The 21293-nt window shown below is 44.5% G+C and overlaps 1 protein-coding gene across 1 annotated transcript in view; it reads right to left on the bottom strand.

Moving 5' to 3' along the window:
* The window catches only part of CARHSP1 (calcium regulated heat stable protein 1), a 56761-nt gene extending 36935 nt beyond the window's left edge, over positions 1-19826 (bottom strand). The window contains exon 1 of the mRNA XM_084640782.1: positions 19690-19826. The gene's annotated coding sequence lies outside the window, so the exon portion shown is untranslated. The remainder of the gene's footprint in view (positions 1-19689) is intronic.
* Positions 19827-21293: the final 1467 nt, after the last annotated feature.

The following is a 21293-nucleotide window of genomic DNA, read 5'->3' as shown; positions in this document are numbered from 1 at the left end:
TACAAGCCCCTAGTGTGGGCACACTACTTTCAAATTCAGTGGCTTGCTTTGATTTAACTTTTTTGTTTGTTTGCTTCACAGGATTAAGCAAAACCTTAACATGAAATAAGAACATCTACATACTAGCTTGCAGTGGTTAACTGAATCATTTATAACTATACCTTTCATTAAACGAGCACAAGTTTGTGTGTAGACGAGGCCACAGCAACTTATTATGCTGTCCCACTTTTCCCCCCCACTCACAATCTTTCCTCTACCCCGACCCGAGATATAGCTCACCATCCTATAAGCATCAGGACAGTCAAGTAAGCCTATAAAGGACACTTCCTTTCAGGACCTGCACTCCCTGAGGCCCGATTCTGCCTTGTGGCTGAGCACCCTTGACTCAATGAAGCCAATGGGAGTGGAGGAGGGCACTCAGCCCGGCTCAGGAGGCACTTGCCCCAGCAAGATCGGCCTGCTGGTTTCTGCGGCAAGACTGCCATGTTACAGCCTGGCATTTCCCAGCACCCAGCTAGAAGGCCGCCAGTTGCGCCAGAACAGTGACTGGCCTGGGAATAGATCTCAGCCCCTCCACAGTGCAGCCCCTTGTTCTAACAGCTCTCCTCCCACGTTGGGAACAGAATCCAGGGGTCCCAGTACCAGACCCCGGCTCCAGAGTTGCCAACTCTCACACTGTTACTACATTTTTCCTGGTTCTGGGTATCTATGCTGCACTCAGATCCAGCCAGAAGAAAGCAGGAGCTTTCCTCACGTTCCCCCCAAGTTCCCTTGCTTAAAATGGCTACTATGTCCCATGGCTCTCAATGGAATGGAAGCCATATACTGCCCTCAGCCAAGGCGACTGCCACTTCTCCACAGTCTCTTCAGGTAAAAGTGAGGCTGCTCCTAGTAAAGATGGCTGCCATCTCTTATTGTTCCCAGTGGGAACAAGGTCTACTGCCCTCAGCTAACCCTGTCCCCCTACGAGGCCCAGGCAGAACACGGGGAAAGTGGAGGGGGACTGTGGAGAGGAGGGAGAGAGCATATGGAACAAGGAAACATGGAAGGGAGTTCACAATGGGGAAAGAACTGGGGTCTGGGGAGGGAGGAAGAATGGAGGGGCAAGGACACTGAATGAGGGCAAGGGAAAGAAAGGGTGCCAGGATGCTACCAGCCAGGCCAGAGCAGGAAGGCGGGGGGAAGGGGAGGTGCAGTTTTGTATGTGTAAAGATGAATGAATTTTACTCATGTAATTAACACACACATATTAGGGGTGAGGGAGGCTTTCACCTAGAGTTTAAAAGAAAAATAAGAGAGAGACAGATAAAGGCATACACCTTACCACTAGATAACACTCCTGCGTAGTAACAAGTGTTTCTAAAGCTTTAGCCTGTCTACAAGTTACCTTGAAGCATGTGGATCAGCATGTGTAATCAATGTTCCATAATCAATGTTTTATGGCCCATGGCAAAGAATGCACATGCCGTTATAGATCTCTGCACCCCACATCAACTCATTATTATTCGTTATTATGCTTGTTCTTGAAGCAGAGAGGCAATATGTAATACTTTTTATGCCATCCTTACTGATAGACTTCAGTCACAATGAGTTTATCTATCTCCAAACTGAACTACAGATGGAAAGGGATTAATCTGAACAATCTGAATTTCCTATCACTTGTGCCTTCACTGCAACTGTTCTGTAGGCAGAGTAGCATAGAGTAGCACATGCGTTTTGGTTCCTATCCTGTTCTGTTACAAATTTCAGGCCCCATTTCTGCAACTGCGTGCATGTGGGCAGAGCATCGACTTCAAATAACAAAGATGCATGCGGTTCCAGGATTTATTTCATTTCTATTGAAAAAGCCTATCCCAGACCCTTTGAAAAAGGTGACATTTTTCAAAAGTGCCTAAGTGATTTAGCACTTGTGTACATGAGGAAATGTACCCACATAACTATGCCAGTATAACTACAAAGCTGTAGCTATACCGGGATGACACCACATGTGGACTCTTATTCTGGAATTAGAGAACCTTTTTTTCAATTTAGCTTATATTGCTTCCAACACCCCATTTTTGAACATGAACTGAGGTGCTTTGAAAAAATTTACCTTTAGGCGCTCCCTCTTTCCACCATAAAAAATAAAATAAAATAAAATACAACTAAAAATATATATTTAAACAGGATTGAGCTTTTTCTATAGAAACTGCAAGTGTCAGTTACCTACAGTAGAACCTCAGAGTTACGAACACCATAGTTACGAACTGACCAGTCAACCACATATCTCATTTGGAACCGGAAGTACGCAGTCAGGCAGCAGAGACAAAAAAAGGGATAGTTTAAAAAAAAAGATTTGACGAGGTAAGGAACTGTTTCTGTGCTTGTTTCATTTAAATAAAGATGGTTAAAAGTGGCATTTTTCTTCTGTGTAGTAAAGTTTCAAAGCTGTTGTCAGAGTTCCCTCCCCACTCTGAACTCTGGGGTACAGATGTGGGGACCCACATGGAAGACCCCCTAAGCTTAATTCTACCAGCTTAGGTTAAAAACTTCCCCATGGCACAAATTCTTCCTTGTCCTTGGATGGTATCGCTGCCACCACCAAGTGAGTTAGACAAAGATTCAGGAAAGGGATCACTTGGAGTTCCTGTTTCCACAAAATATCCCCCCAAGGCCCTTCACCCCCTTTCCATGGGAGGCTTGAGAATCATATACCAACTAAATAGGTAAACAAGGTGATCAGAGACTGGACACTAAAAACCAATCAGGTTCTTAAAAGCAGAACTTTATTATAAAGAAAAAAGTAAAAGAAGCACCTCTGTAAAATCAAGATGGAAGATAATTTTACAGGGTAGTAAGATTTAAAACACAGAGGATTCCCCTCTAGATAAAACTTTAAAGTTACAAAACACAGGAATAAACCTCCCGCTTAGCATAGGGAAAATTCACAAGCTAAAACAAAAGATAATCTAACGTATTTCCTTGCTTTACTTACAATTTTTGTCATCTAGATGCTTATTTCTGGTAGGGTTTTAGGAGAGGGTTTTTTTTTCTGCCCTGGTCTCTCTCTGTCTCGGAGAGAACAACAAAAGACCACGCAAACAAAACCTCCCCCGCCCCACAGATTTGAAAGGATCTTCTTCCCTTATTGATCCTTTTGATCAGGTTGGGCCAACCAGGTTATTTGAGCTTCTTAACCCCTTACAGGTGAAGGAGGGATTTTATGCTACCCTTACCAGTATGTTTATGGCAGCTGTATTAAGTCAATGTTCAGTTGTAAACTTTTGAAAGAACCATAACGTTATGTTCAGAGTTACAAACATTTCAGAGATACGAACAACGCCATGCCCAGGGTGTTTGTAACTCTGAAATTCTACTGTACTTTAATAGCTTGCCAGCTACTCACTTGATTGAGATGCTTACCAAAAGCTTGAAACGTTAGGATGAATGTGGTATTTAGATACTAAAAATGAAACATTATGTTGTGAAGTTAAATTAAGCCATATGGGTGTGAACAGTACTATATACATATTCCGTGAAAATTGCAGAGATTCCTTTCTTGCTTTTCATGAACTCACAAGGATAGTTCAATCACGAAATACTTCCATGAAACCTGTCTTGACAGCATTATGGACACCAACAAATAACTAAATAAATAAGTTGCATAACAGAGGTGGCTTTATTCAAAATAAAGAGGAGTGGAATTGTATATTTGGGGGATATTTTGGAACAGTCTCTCAAGACAGGAAGTTGCGTAATAAATGTGTAAAACAAATTTGAGGTACTGTATTTCAAATTTGCTTTACAGACTCAGAACCAACAGCGTCCAGAAAGCAATATAAGCAATTAAGAACTATTTTCATTGCACCATATTTGTTCGATAGCCTTTAGAAACTGCTAATCAAAATTAATTGGGGTTGAAAGAAGTGGCCCTTTGCAGTACATAAACCACAAAGTGTTTTGGAGCTTTTTTCATCTACTGAATCATTTACATAACTGTTGCAGAACCTAGCAAGAATACATTTTAACAAGTAATTCATTCAAAAATCTGAAAATTCCATTTGTAAACGTGGATTAAACTTAAACCTTTAAAAAGCTTACAGTAAGATAGGAGTTGTACAAGCTTTACTTTGTTATAAATTATAACAAACACAAACAGTTGGCTCTGCAACTTCTGCCCCATCACGCATACTAGCTTCAAGGTCCAAAACAAAGCTAATAGTTATCCAGACACTACTTTTTTTCAACTACAGCTCAATCAATAAACCAAAATATCAAAAGGAGGGGGCCCATACATTAGCCCATATCGCTAAGTCAGGCTAGGTCAAAGGTATTTAATGGTGACCTGTAGATGGTGGGGAGAAGGTAATATGTTTGTGTTACTATTTGCTTCTGTATGATGAGTAAGAAGAGATGGGAAAGTTGGTGGAGGGCGGCTTCTGCTTGTTTCTTTTGCATCTGTCCTGGAAGACTGGACAACTAGTGAAATGCCACCGTCACTTGAGTTAAGAGTGAAAGCTGAACTACTTAGAGAGGAAAAAATATACATATATTTTAAACAGGCTGTTTAAATCTGCACTTTTTGTTAACACCTATTCAACTTCAATGACTAAAATACACTTTGGACAAAGGAATATTTTGTCAAAGGTCCAACCAAGTTCAGATAAAGTGTGGGAGCACACAATACATACATTATCGCATACCCAGGCAGTCCTCCAGGAACGACCAGACGTTTCACTCCTAATATTTCTAAATGTAAAGAAGCGGGGGGAGGGGGGGATAAGGGGGGGAGAGAGATTAAAATGTTCTCATAGTTTCTACGTATCCTAGTAAAAAAGGGACTCAAGTTCAACAATTTTTGTAATCCTTTGCAGGGCACCTCTAACAAATTACTTCTATATGGAATTCCTAGTTAGTTGCTTCATTACATACTATCATGTAGGCAAGTTAGCATAAAACAAACAGCCAGTTCTATCATCAAGTTCTGAACAATTTTAAATCAGCAGAAATTCAGGATTCACAACCACAACAACTGTTAAAAACTAGAGCACGGCAGACTAATCTCTGAACGCTATGGATATATCTCCATTTTGGAGCTCCCACTTTTGCAGTACACAAGCATACGGTACAAACTAAGACTCCAATTCAAAACATGTGGACAGATTCCTGTTCCGATATAAAATCATAAGGAAGTCAACAGAGCTCCACAAGGAGTGTAAGGGGCTGTCCACATGGTTTCAGTTGTAGGACTGGGGCCCAGTATCCACTCACATTTTCCTCTCTCTCCAGCCAGCTCAATTACTGCTAACACATACACACTGAACATTGCAGAAGTCTTACACTCAAGGCTCTCAGACATGAAGGTCGGGCAATGCAGTTCAGAACAGAGCTGGATGGATGGCTTCTCTCACACCACTCCATCAGCACTCCAAAATACAGTTTTATTAAGTTACCAAGTGCCAAACTTCCCAAACCACTTGGAATTCTGGGTCCTTCCAATTACAGTTACCACCAGCATCAGGTGTAAGTGGTTACAGACATATCAGAACTAATTAAAACACGACTAAGTATTGGTCTACGCTTAAAAGAGTTATATCAACATAGCTGTGTCGGTCAGGGGTGTGAAAAAAAAAAACCCACCCCAACTGACATAGCTATGTCGCCATAACCCCCAGTGTAGACGCAGCTATGACAACAGAGGAGTGCTTCCCAATTGACATGGCCAACATCATTCGGGGAGGTATAGACTGCACTTACATGACAGGGCTATACTATGCCAGTATAGTCCCCCTAAGTGAAGACATACCCTAACTTTCCTCCCCAACTAAGGTCTTCGATAAAAAATTAAATCATATTAAAAAGTGTAGGTTTATATTTGTAAGTATTTATGCAGCACAAATACCTGTTGGATTAGTCAAAGACAGATTCAGAAAGATTAATCCTATAAGGACATTTTCCTTGCAAATGTTTCAGCAAGAAACAAGTGCTGTGGTGCGATGCCAGCAGCTACTTACATATTATACAAATAACTTGATCCCCTCACTGGTGCTGTGAAGTAACCTCAGGCTACCAAAGTCTTTTCCCTTTCTTTTCTATACTTCTCCCTGCAATAATGCACCTGTCATCTCAGCGTCTCATATTCGTCATTCTATAAATCAACCTAAACATTTGAGTCTAATAATCTGAGTCTAATCCAACATTCAGACTCTCTAAAACCAATCCATCTAAAGTTTGTGACTGAGACATCATTACCAATCTACTTATGTATCAATTAGTGAGTCACAAAGATCCAATTATCTATCATCTTAGTAAATGACAAATTCTCAATTTCTGTAGAGAAGGAGGAGTAGAATTCTCAGTTTCTGGGGAGGAAGGAAGAAGGTGGAAGAAATGTCTTTGATCTGTCAAACTCTCCCTACCCCCCAGAAAATCGATTAGTCCCTAAACAAGCTTTTCAAGACCATGGTAGATATTCTACCACAACAAAGTATTAGAACCATACTCCACATGCATAAAATTTAGTGTCTCTTCCCACATCTCCCCTGACCAAAAAACAAATAAAAAAACCCCCACCACATAATGACACACCTACTTAACCTGCACTAACTGACAAATTTCTCAGGCTTATTTAAATTCCATTAGCATCAGACAAAAGGAGCAGATTTTCCATACACACTCTCAAAGCAGGGAGAGAGGGGGGATACCAGAGTTCTAACAGGGAAGCGCTAGCAGCCCATTTAATGGCTACTTTTCTCTGCTTTTCTCCCCATCTCTGTGCATCTCTTCCATTTTGTATATTAGCACATGTCTACACCAATGCAGCTGCACTGCTGTAAGATCTCCTGTGTAGCTGCTCTATGCCAATGGGAGAGAGCTCTCCAGTCAACAAAACAACACCACCTCAACGAGCAGCAGTAGCTATGTCGGCCAGAGAAGCTCTCCTGCTGGCACAGTGCTGTACAAACTATCACTTATGCTGGAGAAACTTATATCACTCGGGGGGATGGAATATTCACGCCCCTGAGCGACATATGTTTTGCTGACATAGGCTGTAGTGTAGACATGGCCTTAGGGTCTGCTCCTCCTTCTACCACACCACAGAAGACCTTCAGTAGCAGGAGATGGTCAGCACTGCATCTTTGCACAGTAGTGCTTAGTTTCCTCTGCTCCTGTAAGGGATTCTCCTGCTGAAGTATTTCTAAAAATGAGAATAGACAAGAAAAAAGAAATCTCATAGTATCCTCACCAAGTTAACGCTCTGACAGAAGATGTGGTTCAGGTATCACTCTGGAAACTCGTCCCCTATTAATCAATTAAATGAATTTTAGACTGCTGAATAATTTAAACTACAGCACGCACCTTATATATAATGGAACAGCTCTCCTAAGCAATCGAACTGAAGACTGGGAATCTGTACTTTCAAAAACAAAATTATGAAACCAAATCAGCAGTTGCAGTAATCAGGAGAGAGTGGCAGGATTAATATATTTCAATTTTTAAACCACTTCAGGGCCCACAGTAATTTTTATAGTAAACATGGCAAAAAGGCAGATTTATTGAGCAATGACAATAGGATTTTATAAATACTACTCTCTTACTCTAGCTACTGCAACCCCAGAGGCATTTTACCCTAACCTGTAGTCAAACACCTGAAAGTTTAGCAAATGCCAAGCAATCAGAGCACAACAACAGAACCATATTAAAAACTCAGAGTCAAAGTTAGGCCACAAAACAAACAAACTGAAAAACTAAACCTAAATGAGAACAGCATAAGATAGCAGATCAAGTTTGGGAGAGGGAGCCAGAAACTACTGAACTGTAATCCTGAATCTGACAATGCTTCACAGTACTGGCCTCTGTAAGTCATTTCACCTCTGTGCCTCAGTGTCCCCATCTATACAACTGGGATGATATCTACCTACTTCATAGTGGTGTTTTGGGGATTAGTTGGCGTTTGTACAGCACTTGGGAGACATAACACCTGTTTGGAGCTAGAGTGTTTGTTGTCAACATGCTAATGATACTTTATATAACATGCTTTATATTTCCTTTCAGTCAAGCCACAGTTCTTGTCTCGTTACTCTCCTTGTGTATAAAACAGATTGGGATCAGGTTGAAAATAAACTTGCTGCCAATCGGACTGAGAGAAGTAATGTGTATACTCTTTGCTGTGCCAGCAGACAATTGCATCAATTGAAGGTGCATATCTTTCTCTTGTAATCTGGCTGTAAAGATGGAATGTTCTTGTTACTTCTGAATCTTACTCCCTAGGGACCAGCTCTGGTCTCTGCTCAGGCTGATACATCCAGGGCTTCCCAAAGCAACAGCAAAGTGAAACTGAACCAAGTCTTGTCAATTTCACCCTGCAGCAGCAAAGGCAGCAGAGCTGTCTGCCCTTAGACTCAAGTCTGCTCACATAGATTCACATTCAGATTTTTCCCAGGACCAGAAACACTAGATACAATTGGATTTTCACGCTCTGAACAAGAACATCTGTCACACTTCTAATAGTGACTAATTTAATATACGAAAGCACTTATGCATCATTTCAAGGTAAGGGCTTAATCAACTTTAATACAAAATAAAACGTTTAGAGTCTCACGCAAAACTTCTCAGTTAATTTAGCTAAGATATATAGGACAAGTGCTATTTAACATTCAAATGCCACAAAACTGTTTCCTCTGCAAATGTATACATGACCAACTACCTGTATTACAGAGAATGTAGCCACTTTACCTTCTGTCCAATTAGATCCCTTCCCAACCAGGCCTTGATAGCACAATTAATACTACAGCAAGTAGGGTCAGTAAACAAATTCTGTTTTCCCACACTGATTAAAATAAAAATCAGTACATAGCATAAGCAAGATTTGTGGCTGCACAAAGCAGTAGTAGGCTGAGGCAACATACCCATAAACCACAAGCTCTACAACAGCCTGAGGGGCAGGAGTCATTTCAGATAGCATTTTAACCCTTTGTAGAGTGCAAGTTAGACTAATCCTACTAAATGATCATCCGGCTGGCAGTCTGAAAAACACAAGTATAATACCTTGGACTTCTATAGTATCTTCTAGCAAGGCTCAAAAATGTTTTAACACAACAATTAATTAAGCCTTAAAAGATAACTTATTATTCCCATTTTACCCAAAGCCCAGTATGCTAACCTCACCCATGGCATAGGCACAGCTAGGTTGACAGAAGAATGCTGCCATCAACCTAGCCACTGTCACTCGAGAAGGTGGAAAAACCTTTTCCATTGTGTAGGACGCATCCACACTATGGCACTGCAGTGGCATAGCTACAGTGCAATAACTTTGCCACTGTCGCGCCCATAATGTACACCTGGCCTGAGGCACAGAAAAGTGAGAGTAGCTTTACTCTGAAAAGCAACAGTGCAAAACCAGCACCTCTACTCTGCAGACCAGCTCTACAGATGGGCTCAGAGCCAAATAGTGAGCAAATACAATTTTATCGTGAGCTCAACAGCTATGGGTGTGAATCTGGATTCTATTACCTCTTTGCATCAACTAAGTTCCAATTTCAGGACCAAAAGTTACACCAATTTGGTGTAAACCTAGTAGAAGCAATGGAACTGGCAGAAGTCAACAAGGGCATAAGTATCATTTGTGTTTATTATGCTAGTGCCTGGGGTCAACTGAGAATGGGTGTGGAGGGCTAGGGGCATTGTACTTTTGTTATGATGATGTGGGAATGGCAAACTCTTGGTTGGACTTTGAAAATCCACCGTGACTTCCAGGGCTGGCATTAAGACAAAAGGTCCTTTCCCTGTCTTTTGGATCCACTTCCACTTGCCAATATTCACTTTTAAGGTCCAGTGTGGAAAACCAGATAGAACCTGCTTCTGTAGGGTATCATCTATTCCGGGAAACGGTAAGAATCCTTTAAAACAGGGATCGGCAACCTTTGGCACGTGGCCTGTTAGGGAAATCCTCTGGCGGACCAGGCCAGTTTGTTTACCTGCAACATCTGCAGGTTCGGCCGATCGCAGCTCCCACTGGCCACAGTTAGCTGTTCCAGGCCAATGGAGGCTGCGGGAAGCGGTGTGGGCCGAGGGGCGTGCTGGCCGCCGCTTCCTACAGCCCCCATTGGCCTGGAACGGCAAACCGCAGGCAGTGGGAGCTGCGATCGGCTGAACCTGCGGACGCTGCAGGTAAACAAACCTTCCCGGCCTGCCAGTGGATTTCCCTGACAGGCCGGATGCCAAAGGTTGCTGATCCCTGCTTTAAAACAACTTCATTTCATTGTCTATAGTCCACACCAAATCTTGTGCTGCCCTCCTTTTTCTTCATCAGCACTATTTCGAAGTCATGAGAATGAGTAACCATGGAACCCTACAATGTCGCTTTCAGGGTCACTTCTCAGACACACTTTCTCCACACAAATCAATGGCAAAGCCAGGAACAGAACCCATCTTCCAACTTGGGAGTCTTCTACTTAACCAGTATTTCATGCCTCCTTTCTATAACAAAAATCCTTCATCTACCATTATCTACCTAGCACTTTGGAAAGGCCTTGTGCCCTATTTCATAATCGTTATTGACAGATTTGCTCTAAGTACCATCTGAAATAAGAAGTAACTGACCATTCTCAAGACAAAACCTAAAAAGCAGATCACATTCCCTCTTACTAGCTGGCTGTTAGCAGGGCATACAGGCCTGGATACTTTTTTGAGCAGTGCTGACTGGCAGTGGTGCTGGAACACTTTTTACAGCGAGGGTGCTGAAAGCCAGTGGTCCCCAAGCTTTTTACTTTGCACCGCCCTTACCCCTTTCCGTGCCCCCTCTCCCCAAAGCAGAGCCCCAGGCCATGAGGAGAGCCACAGGTGCAGGGCTGGCATCAGCCAGGACCCCGGGCACGGGGCCAGGAGCAGAGCTCAGGGCCTGGGGCCAGCAGCACCGGGACCCTGGGTGTGGGGTCGGTGGCCAGGATCCCACACAAAACCTGCGGGTTCTGCAGCACCCACCACGCCCCTAGTTCCCATGCTTATGCTGACTGGCATTGTCATCCTGCTCTTGGTCAGAAAAGACTGAATCATATTTGTTTACACTTCAACAACTGCTTCATGGACAAGCATCTGTGGAAAGAAAATGCCTAACGGCCAAGGTTGCATTTCTAAGTGTTGATTACAACTCTTACATGGCCTTCAGATATGATGATTATTCCATTCTCATCAAGTACCTGAGAGCATAGCAACTTCCTCTAAGCAGTTTTTTGAAACAACCAAGCATGCATGCACACATCAGCCCAGGAAAACCACCTATCACCACTTCCAAGAAGGCAGGAGCCCAGCTACTGTGGTGATAAGGCCTATATTAGTATCTAGATAGAACATTTTGCTTCATTACTTGCTTTGTCAGCAGCATGACTTATTCACTCTGCCTATTGCTTAGGTTCTGGTGAACACAGTAGCACACAGAGAAGCAAACTTTGAAGTAAACTGGAAGGTCAAGAGCTAATGTTTCCTGGACACAATACACTCCTTGTCTGGATGTTATCTGAAACTGCAGCAGTGTCAGAAAATACATAGACCTGAAGAAAAACAACACTTCTGGAAGCAAGACATGGGGCTTTGGGTTAAAGGGGATGGAGTCATTTCCACAACTCAACACATACCTCCCTCTAAAGGAAAAATGCCTCCATTTTCTTCAGACCAGCTGCCTAAAAGTTCATTGATCAAGAGAAATGTACGAGCAAACACTGGACCTGGTTACCAACCTCTTCTTCTCACTGTGGAGCATTTGTTGTTAACAGGAGAACTTGTGCAGGTAACTGCTGCTGACCAGGGGGAGCAGGGGATTCACAGTATGCCATCTGATGCATATTTGTTCAAGTTTAGTTACAGACAGGACCTTCTGATAACAAGGCACCTGGACCTCAATTCTCCATTGATGGAGGTGTCCTGAAAAGGGGACTCAGACATTTCTACACAGAGCAGGGCTAGAGGACTATGGTAAGAAAGGTGGACTTCTGTCTACACTACACTCTCCACAGTTTCTGCCATTGGTGGACAATTAAAAGTCCTAATTGCCTCGGCCATGTCTGCACTGGGATGTCTTTTGGGCACCAGCAACGTCAAAGCCCAAAATAATAGACTATTCTAGTTCCTATTATAATGTGTAGTGTTTTAAATTGAACACTTAAGGTCCTATTACTTTCCTCTGTGGCCCAGTGCAGAGCACCCGAAGCACACACAGCGATCTGAGTAGCAGAGCCAATCCAACATGGTCCCTGGATGTCTCTCCACATCAGTCTGGGAGGACTGGAAATCAGATCCCCTAGGTGATATGCTCCTCTCTGAATTCAGCATCTTTCCCAATGGAAATCCACAGGGGAGTTGGTGTCACTAGCTGCAACGTTAACTTGCTTTCCCACAGCACCTACCCGTCTCAGACAAAGGGTTCCATGCAACTCTGAAGGAGGAGCCTCAGCTCCTAAATCAGTCATGCTGCCCGGCACACATGTGTGTTTGGGGGGAGTTCACTAAGCAACCTAGCGGGACTGGCTGTATAAGCTCAGATCATCTTGAAGGCACACCATGCCCCCGAAGCGCTGGAAGATGCAGGCATTTTCAGAGCACTTTCCCCCGGCCAGCAGGGTTTCCCCCTCACAAGGGCAGAATCCAGGGCAGACTGCTAGATTAGCATAAAATGTCCAATATTCAAACAATGGCTAATGTAGCGTATCTTAACATTAATTCCCCTATGCCCGTTACATTATTAACACAGGTTGGAAACTGGCTTACAGGCTCTTAATGCTGTATTCTAACACGGCTGGTGTCACTTCCTGACACAAGATTCAGAAATGGCAATTGTTATTAAAAGGGATTTGTTATTTCGGTTTATCCATATTCATTTTTATTCATCCCCATGCAGGAGAAGCAGCACAATGGCCCTAAACATCCCACTTGAGCGCAGGGCTCACTGATGATTTGCAAAGGAACAGAAAATGGCGTCTGTGACTCTTTTGTTTCTTTGTGATGTGTGACGGAGGCTGGGAAAGTTTCCCTCACCTCCACTACCACCTCCCAACATCTCTTCCCCTGCTTGGATTTTTTGGGGCTTTTTTTGGTTTTGTTTTGTTTTTTTGGCATTAGAAATTCCGGTCGTCTAATCTGTTTTTCCTGGAAGACTATGAGTGAATGAAGAACTAGTAGAATTATGACAACATCAGAGAAACCATTAAAGTGAACCTTGATTAACTGAGATGGGAAGTAATTTTTATTCAGGCTATTTAAACCCTACCCCTTCAGTTAGCTCTGAGAAAGCTCCCACTCTGAGTCACCAATAAACCCTACAGCAAAAACAGGGAAGATATGATTTGACATGTCTCACATTCCTGGAGGGGGGGGGGGGACAACACAAGTATAATTTTTATATATTCCATATAATTTTCATATATATGAAAAAACCACATTTCAGGCCTTCTTTATACATCAAAGAGACAAAGAGAGCACAAACCAATTTTCTCACATACTCTCTCTCTCTGTCACACACACACACTTTTCTGATCACATTTAAGTATAGGGCCTTACTCTCTGCTCTGGGATGAATTTCATCCCTCATGAATTGCTTCTTAATGTGTGAATTTTCATACTACTGAGCTGAGAAAAATGGGTGAAGTTTTCCTTTAACATGATACTGCATATGCTTGTTTATGAAGAGTCACGTCACAATCTTTCTGCCAGGATACTTCCTCATTCACATAAAGCAGAGATCATGCTGCAGGAATTAATGTTCCAAAAGCCGTGAGGCCTCAACAATGTTTGAACAAGAACCATGGGGTGAATGAAGGTTCTCTCTTGCCTCATTTAATGTTATTCTTGGTGGCATAAGTCAGACATCAGATACCACAAATCTGCACACACAGAGTATGAAAATGAAAAAGAGCATTGAGAGAAAATTACAAATCCATTACCCAGCTAGCAGAGGTCAACTTAAAGCAATGGAATTACAGATCTGAACAAGAAAACAATTCAAACCTACTACAGCATCAACCTCAGCTTTGAATTACCCTCTGTGACCCTCAAGAGACAATCCTACCATAGAGTAATAAAAAGAAATGAAGTGAGGACAGTTTAGAAGTCTGAGGAAATGAAGATAACTTGTCTTCCCAGAGGGCTGCCTTGGACATGATGAAAAGACAATATTATACGGAGGTAGGCAATACAAAACAAAACAACTCTTTGGAACCTTTTTAGGAAACCCTCTTTTTCTGCACTGAAACAGAAGAGATGGTAATTACTTGGATGAACTCATGTAATTCCTCTCTTTGGCTTTACTAGTGCAGTTTGAGAGAGACTAATCAGGCATAGAGAAAAACTGTTCTCTCTTGCCACAGAGGGCAGGACAAGAGACAATGGGTTCAAACTACAACACAGTGATTTAGATTAAATCCCAGGAAAAACTTCCTAACTGCAAGAACGGTAGGAAAATGGAACAAACTGCCTAAGGAAGTCCAGGAAGCTCCTTCACTGGCGGTTTTCAAAAGGAGTCAGGATAGCCATCTGTCTTGGATGGTTTAGACACAACAAATCCTAAATTTTGTCAGGTGATGAGACTAGATGACCCTTGCAGTCCCATCTAACCCTATGGTTCTATGATTCTACACCAAATCACCATTATCTATCCTCCATTTCTCTATAGAGTATTTGATCGTCCTTTTATTTTACACAACAGACCCGCGGGAGAAGTAAACAGTTTACTTTTTTTAAAAAACCTATCACCTCCTAGAAGAACACACATAGCCTTTTGTTTCCTTTTTCTTACATGAACTTATCAACTTCCTGCACTTTCTGGTGGCTAACAGATCAATTGGACATGATCTGCACACCGCTGTGTGGCCCAACACCTGCTGTTCCAACCTCATGGGTGGACGGTGGCCAGTCTTCTTGCTAGAAGTCTCTTTCTGGTTCTATAATAAGTGAAAAGCTGACGAATGCTGGCCCCCCATTCAGTTCCAGTCCCCCACTGAGTTTCAAGCAGGCATCTTGTTGATGAGTGGCAGATCCTGGATTACTCCTCAGCTTTCCTGACTGAAATCCAAAATATCTGCAGAGCTAGATTTCCAAGGTAAAAACCCACTGGCTTCCTCTGAAAGTTATTCTTTTCAGGATTTCCCCAACCTTAAAAAGGGCTTCCACCACTTTCCTTCAAAGACTATTCCACAGTAATCAATCTAGCTATCTGTCAGGAGATTCTTCCTGGTATTTAAGATGTAATTTCACCCATGATCATGCTACATTTGTAGCATCTTTCATCATGAAGGACCCAAACCCCTTAACAAGCTATATTATACGTAGCTTTAATCTACTGGACTATCGTGATTACATTTCCCTCTTTCCCGGAAGATGCTTCTACTTCCAAATATTGTACACTACCATGTCCTCACTTCCCCCTGCCTAACTAACTAAGTTAGTGGCCATTTGACCAATATATCCATGTTTAGATCATAGATTATCGCGGTTGGAAGGGACCTCAGGAGGTCATCTAGTCCAACCCCCTGTTCAAAGCAGGATCAATCCCCAATTTTTGCCCCAAATCCCTAAATTGCCCCCCTCAAGGATTGAACTCACAACCCTGGATTTAGCAGGCCAATGCTCAAACCACTGAGCTATCCCTCCCCCATAGTTCTTTTAATCTTCTCTCAGAAATCAAGCCCTCCAACTCTTTAATCATTCTGGTTTCTCTTCCCCCAGTTCATTCCACGTTATCTACAAATTTCCAGTACTGAAGTACCCAGAAATTAGTACAGACTGCAAGGGAGATATCATCTCTTTCGAACACATTTCAAACACATGTCTATAGGTGTTTGACAGCAGGTATCTTTGGTGTCATACACAAGAACCTGATCCAAAGGCCACTAAAGCACCATTTCTCAAATGCAGCCACCAACGGGTTTCCCTGCAGCCACGACAGCTTCCTGGGGCAAAGCATCAGCCCATCCCACTCCCTGCCTGTTGCTCCTGGATGTGCCAATCTGCGGACACAGGTGGGGCACAACGCTGAAGGAGCAAGGTCAGTTCTCTACCTGGGGGAGAACAGAGGGACTTAGTGGGGCTCGGACTTCAGCCTGGGGTGGTTGGGCGGCGGGGACTTAGGGAGCCTGGCTGCAGACTAGGCTCCAGGATGGGCTTCAGACTCCAACCCCTGGCCATGCAGTGGTGGGCTCCAATCCCTGGCTCTGGCTGCATGGTGCTGATCCCCAGTCCTGCTGGCCCCAGGTGCTGACCCCCATCCGTGCACTCAGACCCCCAGCCCTAGTCACTTAGTCCCAGGCACCGACCCTGAGCTCCAGCAGCTGCTGGCCCTGGGTGCAGATCCCCAGTGCTGGCTCCAGATGCCAACCCCTAGCCCTGGCCGTGCGGCAGCCAACCCCCGGCCATGTGCTCCAACCCCCAGCCCTGGCCATTGATCTTGGGCACTGTTCTTGGATATCAACCCTGGGTTCCGGCAAGTGCTGGCCATGGGTGCCGATCCCCAGCCCCAGGCGCAGATCCCCAGCCCCGTCATGCAGCAGCGGGCACCAGCAGGTGCTGGCCCTGGACACCAACCTCCAGTCCTGGTCGCGCAACAGCTGGCTCCAGTGGGTGCTGGCCCAGGACACGGACTCCTAGTCCCAGCTGTGCAGCAACGGGCGCAGACCCCAAGCCCCAGTCACACAGCAGCAGGTGCTGGCTCCGGGTGCTGACCCTCGGCTGTGTGGCAGTGGGTGCTGATCCCCGGCCCAGGGCACCGACCCCCAAACCCAGGCACCAACCCACATCTCCGAACACACGGTGGCGGGGCCCCGCATCCATCCATCACCCCTGGCCTTTGCTGCCTCACCCCCCACTCCTCCATCAATCCTCCCTGGCCCCTGCTGTCTCACCTCTGGCCCCTCCATCCAAGTCTTAACTTGCCAGGACTTGCTGTGAAAAATGATATTAACAAACATATAAATATCACTTTTCACAGCATTATTTTAATTACTGAGTCTGCAAAAAAACCCTACATAAATAAACTGCAATAATCTGGATGTGTACACATGCATATCTATTTGTTTTTCCTAAAGTTAATTAAGTTTTTTAGGAAAAAGTTTCAGTGCGGCCTCCAGCAAGAGTTAGTGACTACACTCTGAGGCCACCAAAAAATGTGTTGTGAGAACCCCTGCAAGTCAATGGAAAGACTCCCATTGACTTCAATAGGTATTGGAGGCTCTGAGTACATTTGAACTTTCAGATTCTTTTTGTCCTACAGTATACCTTAGAACATATTTCTGACTGTAAGCTTGTAAGTGCAGAGACCATGTCTACTTCCACACGTGTACAACTCCTAAAAGAAATGAGGCCACAATCTTGATCAGGGCCTCTTGGTGCTAGCATAAATTAATTAATAAATACTACAAGCCAAAATTCATTTGGGCAGCCAAATTTTATACAGTATTTGGCCAAGGTAATATAGCACTTTGCTAGGATGAAAAATAAGAGCCCGCAGGTAAATCCTCTGATCCAAATCTGAGTGCTTCATGGCATATTTCAATGCTACCATCACAATAGCTACACAGGAATCAGGCTTAAATCAGACCTACGGTGAGCCAACCTCCATTATTAATAAAATGCTGGAGAAAGAGATATAAATATATCTGCCAAATGGAAGAATATAAAAATAAGAGAGATGATTTAAGCTAAAACAGACAGTTAAAAACTCAACTTCACAAACAATAAGTGTCCAGAGTATCATTTGAAACAGTCTCGATTTATACACAACTGTTCACCCTCTCTTTTTAAAGAGATCATATCTAGCCCCAAATAAAGTTTTGTAAATAACATTCCTTAGCATTAGTTTTGTAAATTCCTATAGAAACACTGTAGGGAAAAAAACAAACTGACATCCACTCCCAGTAGTATTTGCAACACATATTTTGCAGCAACTGAACCCAAAAGTGAAACTTAGTGCACTTGGTCTGTTTTCATTGTTGAGAGCTAAGCAAAGTGTGAACGGACAGCATAAAAAACAAAGTAAATTAGACTTAGTTTTTTTCCCAGCTTTAATAATCTGAGGTGCTAATTAATACAAGAAATACTGTTATTATTTGAAATGTGCAACTGTCCCTGTGAAAAGACAACATAAAAGACTTTGTGCACTTTATTGTTTTTTCCTGTCTATCCTACAAAGTCCAGAATAATGTAAGAAGGGTTGTTGTTTTTTTCCTTCCTATGTGAAGAGCTTGTCTTCTGGGCTCTTCTTTCTCATGCATTGCCTAAATTTATGTTTACTGCAGAAAATGTTTTCCTTTGCTGGAATAATTATATATTCACAGTTTGCAAGGGAAAAAATGTGCATTCCAAAAAGGTTTACAGAGCCAACACCGGTCTTCAGATTGAATTCCCTCTTGTTACAGTAAATTCAGTGGAATGAGAGAGATGATGAAACCTCTGTGATTCCCCTTCAGTGAGTGTTAGGAGCGAGCCCAGACCCAAACCTAATGTTTTCCCCCAGGCAGCACTTAAAAGTCCAGTCACCAAATATGCTAATTATAGACCCTCTATAAGTACAAATCTGCTACAGTACACACACAAAACTGAAATGAAAGGACCTTTTCAAACCTTCTATACTAACTGCCCCCGTTTAGCATGGACAGCCTCTACTAAGCAACAGATCTGTCATTTGCCCTATTCCATCCAGCCAAAAAGCCCTCCCGCTCCAATGAATTTCAGCAGTTAAAAGGAGGTCTCCATTTTTCTTCCCCACGTGTCCTTATTGATAGCTTTCAAATGCTGGCAGGTATGAAGGTGAAGAAATCAGTTTGTATGCCACCGGATTCGGGTAGTCTGCGTTCGTGGCAGTCATGTAAAAGGCACCCTTCAGAAGTGAATGGAGAAGCGTGGAGAAAAAGGGGGGTCGGAGGGAAGAGAGAGAGGATTTGCCCCATCGAGCTGATTCTAAAGCAAGAGCATCAGCTATCAGCCAAGGGGAAAGCGTGAGGTGGCTCCACTACTTGGCTCCCAACCCAACCACACACAGTCAGATCTCTTCTTTCAGCCATTGGGTGGGGAATGCACAGTCCCCTCCCAGGCTTTCTGTTTACTGAGCCTCCCGGCTGCACACGCACTTCACTTTGGGCTCCTCCGGAGCAGCAAAGGAGGCACAACCGAGGCCATACGGGGCAGCCTCTGGAGCGCGCCAGAGACTGGGGGCTTGCGGGGGACGCAAAGTAGAAGGGGAGCATCGGAGAGTTCCCCGAGTTCTGCTTTCTACTTTAGAGCCACTTGCAAAGCAACCCATTGTTACAACCGGATGTCTCACTCCGGCTAGCACACGCTGCTTGCACCAAGAAAAGGAGTACTTTTCTTTTTGCGAATACAGACTGACAGGGCTGTTACTCTGAAACCTGCCTGCACCGCCTCCCCTGCCCCTCGAGGATGGCTTCGCAGGAGAGCCAGCTGCAACCTGTAGCAATACCCTGCCCCACCCCTCTACCGCCCGGGCAACCACGGCAGCGTGAACTCTGCCAGCTCCAGGTGCATGCCGCTTAACTTGCAACAACCTGCATGCCTGCCCCCCCGCGCATGGGACTATCCCCTCGCGGCCAGGCTCCCCCGTCTCCCGTGCAAGTTGCTTTGGTGGCCCCGTACGTTTGCGCCCCCTGCACTCCTCCTCCTCCTCCTCCCCGCTGCATGTGGCTGCAGTCCGCATGCACCCGGTCCACCCACCTTCCAGGGCAACTTCTCTCGCTCGCTGTGCAGCAGGCTCCGGCGGCCGCAGCTTCTGTAACTCCAGGGGCCAAACGGCTCGCCCGGTGCCTGCGCCGCCTGCGGGGGGGGGGGTGAGGTGGGCAGGGCTGAAAGCGGGAGCCACCCCCTAGCTGGAGACAATCGCACGGGGCGGGGACAGGGCTACGCGCGGAGGAGCTGGGGCCCCCGGCCGGGGGACATGGACCGTGGAGGGGCGGTGCTGGGGGCATGCAGCAGGGGAGGAGGAGGCTGGGAGGCCGGCAGGGAAGGGGGCCGGCGCTCAGGGTTGCATGCACAATGGGTATGGCTTGGAAGGACTCGATTTTTATGAGTAAACGGGGATTTTACTGTACATCCCCCAAGCCCCATGAAAAAAATATTTCCATCACGAATCATCAACATTTACAGACAAGCAAAGGAAGAAAAAAGCTGGAGAACTTACTCCAGTTTGATTGAGAGGTATTTGCACTGTGCTTTCTGACAATTTGCGTTTTCCCAGGTACAAAGCTTTCATTGTTTTGAATGGCAGGATCTACTGTCATTAACTAATTATTGGCTGAGAGCTCCCGATGGGCTGAGCCCACTACCTCCCCGCCCACCGGAAATTCCCGCAATTGTGGAAATTTAAATGGATAAAAATTAACAATGCTTAAAAATAAATGTTGATATTATCCGTCAGAATGATAAAAAAATTAAAAAGTGAATTTTGCCAAGCCTCAGGCTGGGGGAGCCCTAAGTGCTGGGTCTGCTCACAGTTTGAATACACCCAAGAATACACCAGCCCTTCTGCCAAATGGCTTGAAAACCCTGCTCCCCAAGGAGCTGTCCTCATACTGCTGTGGGCAGTTTAGAAAGTTCTGGACTCCGGAGACAAAGTGTTTGGCTTGTGGTGGGGTGTGTCTACACTAGAAACGCCAAGGCAGCAGTGTAGAGCACTTAAGGCTTGTCTACACTTGCAGCGCTCGTGGTATCTAGTGAAGACCCGCTAAATCGGCCGCTGATCGCTCTGCCATCCACTCCTGTACTCCACCTGATCGAGAAAAGTAAGGGGAGTCAACGGGAGAGCGTCTCCCGTCGACATCGCATAGTATGGACCCCGCAATAAGTAGATCTGAGCTACGTCGATTTGAGTTACTCTATTTACGTAACTCAAATGGTGTAGCTTAGATCGACTTTTCCCTTTAGTGTAGACAAGGCCTTACTTGTAAGTGGCTGTAGTAAATCCACACCCTTGAGAGGTGGTAGCTAAGTCGAAGGAACAATTCATGTGTCAACTTAGCGCTGTCTACGATGGGGCTTAGGTCGCCTTAACTAGGTCTCTCAGCGACATAGCTAGGTCGACATAACTTTCTAGTGTAGACCAGCCCCCAGTGTCAAGGAAACCCTGAGACCCTGGCTCGCTCCCCTCAAGGGCAAAGCATGAAGAGATCCCCTAACGCAGGGCTGGTCTGCGCCCCTGAGATGTAGCTATGCTGACCTAACTCCCAGTGAAGATAGTACTAGGCCAATGGAAGAATTCTTCTGCCACTTCTCGGATTGAACCCCTTCCATCAGCATAGGTAGTGTCTATCCTGAAGCACTAC

The sequence above is a fragment of the Lepidochelys olivacea genome (assembly GCF_965140295.1).
Source record: "Lepidochelys olivacea isolate rLepOli2 genome assembly, chromosome: 10".
Classification (NCBI taxonomy): domain Eukaryota; kingdom Metazoa; phylum Chordata; order Testudines; family Cheloniidae; genus Lepidochelys; species Lepidochelys olivacea.
The sequence above is the reverse complement of the archived record's forward strand: the minus strand, read 5'-3'. Positions and strand labels throughout refer to the sequence as shown.